Source organism: Rhinatrema bivittatum, chromosome 8 (genome assembly GCF_901001135.1).
Source record: "Rhinatrema bivittatum chromosome 8, aRhiBiv1.1, whole genome shotgun sequence".
Lineage (NCBI taxonomy): Eukaryota > Metazoa > Chordata > Amphibia > Gymnophiona > Rhinatrematidae > Rhinatrema > Rhinatrema bivittatum.
Genome location: NC_042622.1, coordinates 35,004,595 through 35,010,594, shown reverse-complemented (window position 1 = coordinate 35,010,594; position 6,000 = coordinate 35,004,595). Strand labels below are relative to the sequence as shown.

Sequence of the window (6,000 nt, the reverse complement as noted above, 5' to 3'; positions counted from 1 at the left end):
CCGGCCTGCTATTAAGGGGGAAGGAACGTGTCAGGAAGGCCGGAGGTCCCAGGATTGGAGATGTAGTGGGATGGGATGGGATGGGGTGGGGGAGAAGCTTCCAGAGGTAAAGCGAGGACTCTCCGGGGGGGGGGGGGGGGGGGGGACGGTGACAATGACAGGCGAGGCAGGAGAGCTCAGTCCCAGGCGTGAATATTTGACTGTTGTGACAGGAAGGCTAGAACCATGGCTCCCGTGCCAGAGACCTTCACAGGATATGCACAGATGGAGCAGGCAGGGATAGGAGGGCTGGAATCAAAAGGTGATTTCTGGGATTGCCCTGTGGAAGCGCAGGTGCCTCCCGGCCCATCTCGGTCTCCGAGGCACTTCCTTCCTAGTTGAGAGTTTCAGCTCACTGCAGAAAGAGCCCATGCCCTGGCCACGACGATCCTGGTGCAGTGCCAGAGGTTTGCTGTCAGTCATCTTCACGCTATTGAAATCTACAACTGGGTTTCTTCTGTGGTGTGCACTGAGTGACCAAACACACGAGGTCCCTGCTTCCTAGAGCTGCCGAAGGGAAAGGAGTTAGACTTTCCTGCCTCCTGCGTCCCTGCTCTTCTCAATGTGCTTTCATTGCGGATCTCCTGGTTACTAACTGCATCTTTTTTTTTTTTTTTTTTTTAATTTTCCTGGGTCCAGCCAGTTTTCTGTCCACTGATGAGAACATTTCACTGCTCACGGATTAGCCTCAGCAGGATTTCACACTGGGAAGGAGTCATCCTTGATCAATGGCCAAAGGTGTTGCAGGTCTCGCCTGGCAGAGTGTCCCCCCCATGTGGCTGTGTTGGCTTGCGACCTGACGACTTGGCTGTGGATGGGATTCAGGTGGCCCCAGAAGCTGCTCAGTGGCTCTGATACATGGGCTGAACCCAGCAGCAAGATTTCCAGGTCAGGGCTGCCCCCTCTCCTCATGGGCAGTCACAGGTGTGGGGTTAATTACCTCCCTTGGCACGAGGAAGTCCCCTGTGCCACTTCGGGTGGCTCGGACACAGCGTGTCTACAGCCCTCTGTTTGCCAGCAAGTCACTTCCATGCATTTGTAATTCTAGCCCAGGAACGGTCAAAAGAAGGAGAAAGAAAAGGAAAGAGCAGCACAGAAGGATGAGAAAAAAAAAAAATGCGGCTTCTCAGACCTAACGGCATCTGAAAGGCTTTGTCTGCAGCCCTGGCTGGCGTTGCACGCCCTCAGCTCCTCCCGGGTGCAGAGAGGGTTAAGCAGCCCTCTGGCACAGATTTGGAGGAACCTGCCCGCCACAGACTGAAAACCTCCCCTCCCCCCATAAGAGGAGGAGGATGTCCAGCTCCTCTCCTCCTCCTCCAACCTAGAGAGCAGCCACCACAACCAAAAAGGCACCTGGGCTGGAGATCTGCCCTCTCCTCCTCCTCCCCTCCCAACCCCCACTGGTTGGTTTTTGTTTTTGTTTTTTTTTCCCTGCATTGCCGGGAGTCGCCTAAACTTCAGCGTTGAGTGCAGTCTCAGTCGCCAGCCTGGAGAGGGCTGAGATCCCCTGGCCCTGCTCACGGCTCAGGCTCCGTTTGCTTGGGGGTTTTTGGGGTTGTTTTTTGGTTTTTTTTTTTCCCCACTTTGACTTTCTCTCGCTCGGACTCCCCCTCCCCCCAGGCAGCAGCACAGAGCCGGGCGCTGGGAACGTGGAAAGCTTTTACCTTTCAGCCAGGGGTGAGTACTGTTTGTCTGATCGCTCTTCATTTATAACTTCAACAGTAACCAAAAAATAATCATAATAACAACAACAACAACAAACAGCATTTCCCGGGGCTTGGTTTGAGAAGGGGAAGTTTTATTTAAAAAAAAAGGAAAAAAAAAAAAGCCTTCGTTTGGAGCCGAGTTGGAGGTTGTGGCAGGCGCACAAACGGACAAATAAATAAAATGCAATCGTTTGCACGCGGAGGCTTAGAAACTGGTTTCAAACCGGAGCCCGGGAAGCTGCCACCAGGTGCGTTTGTTTGCAGCGAATGGCAAAAGGCGTTTGGAGGACGCGTGGGGGCTGCTGCCTTTCTCACCCTTAGAAGTCCGAGAAGCACTTTTTTTATTTCCATTTTTTTTCCCCCTAAGAATAAACTTAGGGACCGGAGTTTCGGCTAAAATGAAATCGAAATCCGAGCGATGCCGTGCGGCCATTCGTGCGCTTTGGAATATGCGTTTGCTCCGGTTCAGGAAGGAAGCAGCTGCCCTGTTTATGTGTATTGCATGCTGATTGCTAAATTTAAGTTTTATCTTGGAGGTCTCAGCTTAGTGATTTGATGATTATGGTGAGAAGGTCCCAACCATTCAGTGCTTAAAAAAAAAAAGTGCTAATGGAGCGATAAAGAAAAAAAGTAAGCCCTTGTGAGTTTTTGGTTTTGGGGGCTATATATTTTTATGTATTTATATTTTTGCAAAGTAATTTTCCCAGCCCAAGTGCTGTGGCAGTCGCTCTTTGCTGGACCATTTGCAAAGGCCGAGGTGGGAGACAAGTACGGCCGGAGTTTATGAATCTAGATTGTACTTCTGTACCAAGTGTTAACGAAAACCTCGTTGGGTCCCCGTTTGGAGGCCCAAAAGGCAGTACAGAAATATAAAATACAACTAGAAAAACTGTTGTCCCCCGCTTTTTTTGTAAGGAGGACTGGCGAAATAAACAGGGAGGCCGTTCCCAAGCAGCGTTTGCGGGCTGGGGAATCTGAGAGCAAGTGCAGGCTCCACACTTCTTTGGCTCTGCTTGCTTTCTGCTTTTTTTTTTTTTAACTTAAAGCATCAGTTGCATGTTTTGGGTGGTGCTAAACTGACGCTGTAAGTGACTTTTCACATAATACGGGGTGACAGGACAGATGTGATCTTTCACATCCCTGACAAGTCTTGCACATAATCTAGTAAAAAAAAATAAGCATGGCACAAAAAAAATTAAAAAAAACCCAAGTTCTTCTCAGTGCTTTTGGGATATTATTCATATTGTTAATGCAACTGCCCATATACCAGTTAAAAAGAAAATAAGATAAAGGGGGCTTCCATTTCATTTCTTTTCAACACTGGCATCCGATTCAATAGTTCTGCACCCTTTACACTGCCTCATTAAACATTTCTAGTTAAAAAATCTAAACCTCACTTTAAACCCTTCAATCCGTGGTTTCAAACATTTAACCTGAACTTTAACCGCGTGTTAATAGGTTTAGGGGCTTTATACCTTACCAGATGCAGGTGGTGATTAAAAATGATGTAGGGGGTCACATTGTCAGCTGTAGAAGCTTGCTCCTTTTATTATATTTAATAGAAGCCTGCCTGTTACTAATCAGCGGACACTAAGGACATGTCAGAAAACTGCAAACACTTCATTTCACACAGTTTTCAGCCCAGTAATATTTAAATGTCTTCATGCTTACACATGGGGGTTAGGCAGATGCAGTGATACAAATTGTAATATTTCATGGGATCACTGATCCTTGTACTGACATCATATTGTAACACTTTTCAAAACTGGGCTCAGCTAGGCTACTCATTTCAAACTTGTATATTCAGATTATTATTATTTTTTTTTTTTAAAGGAGACCTTGAAATATCTCTGGCTTGAAGCTGTGCACGAAAAGAAAGCTTAGTAGTTTATAATCATTTAAAGGGCTTGTGCATTAAATCACTCTGGAGTTAGAAAACTGATTTTTTTTCTCCCAGAGATTAGACTTTTTTTTTTTTTAATTTGAAGATCTACCTCTCTCCTTGGATGGGATTTTTCAATTGTTTGGATGCTTAGCACACATTTCTGCTGGTCTCTTCCCCCATGCCCAAATGTTTTCATTGATAAATCTGATACACTTTTTGCACCAGAAGGATAACTTAATAAATGACCGCCAAGTTTTACTGGTTGGCATAAAATGAATAGATGTATGTTCTTTCTTAGATGTATGTGTGTGGCAGCAGAGTCCGGGTGCTTCCCGTTGTCCTGGTGCTATTTTGTTAGGTCTTATTTCCTAAAGTTGGCTGGTTTATGCAGTAGCTTTCTACACCTCCTTTTCTTAATAATTAGTGATTATTTTCTTTAATTGGAATGCAGGAGTTTCATTAATTTGAGCACACAGTTGTTGTAGCGTGAAAAAGCCAACTCCCCCAATTTAATTTCTTTGGCTATTGTCATTAACTGTTTTGTGTTTTGAGAAAAATAACTGGTAATTAATGCCCAGGGATTCTGTTACATTTTTAGAACTGCAATTATTCAATGCGTACACGAATCATCTTATCAGTTTTGTCAGTCAATGGAATAATTCCCTAATTTTTAAAAAGCGTTCAGTTCCCTCCACTCTCAGATGTGTGGGGTTTTTTTTTTTTTATGTACAAGCAGCCTTAAAACAAAAAAATAGGAACAAGCAACCAACTGTTTCACCAGAACCCAATATTCTCCTATAAGCTTTTAACTGACTGAAAATGGCATAAAATATTATTTTTAAAAAGAACTAGTGCTTTGTTGTGTGTATCCCGCCCCCAAAGGACATAACTTGTTTTTAATTAAATCCTTCTTTTAGGGCTACTCAATAAAATGAAACTCAGACTGTCCAGGACAAAAGGTGTCTTTTGTATAAGATTAATAGCAGGTTTGTACAGGTATTTCTACCTTCAGATTTGTAGTACATGTATTTTGCCTATTAGCGAATTGATCGCTTTATGTATGCCTTCCTGAGGGACAGACTGAAATGAAACAGGTTTCCAGTAACAGATGAAAGCTTTAGGACTCTTTTTATTCCAAAGATTTGCTCCCAATTCTTTGTCTGTAGAATACTCTTGGAATAACTAGGCCCCAGTTAGACAGTAGTAGTAATATCCTTGTTCTTGTCGCATTTCAATTACACGTTTCTTACAAATTCATCATTCAGAAATCCTTGCTTCATTTCAATAACTTCAGTTTACTGTCTGTTAATCTTTTCTGGCTCGCTAGCGGGTGGATAGCGCCTCAGTCGTTACAGAGTCCGGCGGTGTAATGACCAATAATAATAAGCAGCAAATAGGCTACAGTTCTTAATGCCCTGGACTTGAAAATGCTTTCTGACCCTTAACTTAAGGAAACATCATATTAACTAAAAATAAATACATAAAATAGTGCTGCTCCCTTAAATATTTTCAAATGACTGTAACTCTTTGGAAAAATTTTCAGAATTCCAATAATAAGGAAACATAAGCTCAAATACACACAGGAGAGTTCATAACATCACAAAAATTAAATTTACAGTTGAGTTGATTTTTCTTTGTGACATTAAAGTGAAGTGGAAGATTTTAAGCATGTGTATTAAAGTAGAGCTAGAGAGCACCATGCTATGTTTTAAAGTAAAGGAAACGTCTTATAATCCAGAATTAACCTTTAGAAGATGGCTGTAAGAGCAGGTTTGGGTCTGCAGTGCAAAATAAAATTTGAAGGATTAAGTAAAACGAAGTTTAGTGCTCAGCCCAGTATGAGCAGACCTTGTAGAATTGGGTAAACAGGAGCCTGCTGATGGAAGAGGAACCCCTGCTACAAAGGAAGGAAAAACTCAATCCTTGACTTCTTTTTGTTTGTTAGTTTTAAGAGCAGACAATCAGTGGAGACAAAAATCAGCAAAAACAATACCTCATTTTCTCTATTTGGAGGTTGGTAGCTCAGTCTAATGGTGTTTAACCAACACTCTCTTTTCTAATCGGGAGAAGATAAACTCCCAATTAGGGGGCAAATAATTGCAGCTAGCATTGTGGTGACAATGGAGGGTCACCAAGTCTCCAAGGTGTTGACATTTGGGAGGAAGGTTTGTAGGTTTATCTCTTCTGTTTGGTAAAGAAATCATCCCAGTTGCTAAATAGGCAGAGGGGTTAGAAGCAAAGAAGACAGGACTTCAGCCAGCTTTTGTGGCTTGCTTAACAGTTCTTTGAATCCCACTACTCCAGAAAACTTAAGGTGTCTGATTGCTACCGGAAAACCTGGATAAAGAAATAACATTTATTCCTTAAGCA

General features: G+C 43.1%; 1 protein-coding gene across 1 annotated transcript in view; it reads left to right on the top strand.

Annotated features, from left to right (window-relative positions):
• Positions 1–1,957: 1,957 nt before the first annotated feature.
• EYA2 (EYA transcriptional coactivator and phosphatase 2) overlaps positions 1,958–6,000 on the top strand; it is a 330,347-nt gene continuing 326,304 nt past the window's right edge. The window contains exon 1 of the mRNA XM_029613002.1: positions 1,958–1,993. The gene's annotated coding sequence lies outside the window, so the exon portion shown is untranslated. The remainder of the gene's footprint in view (positions 1,994–6,000) is intronic.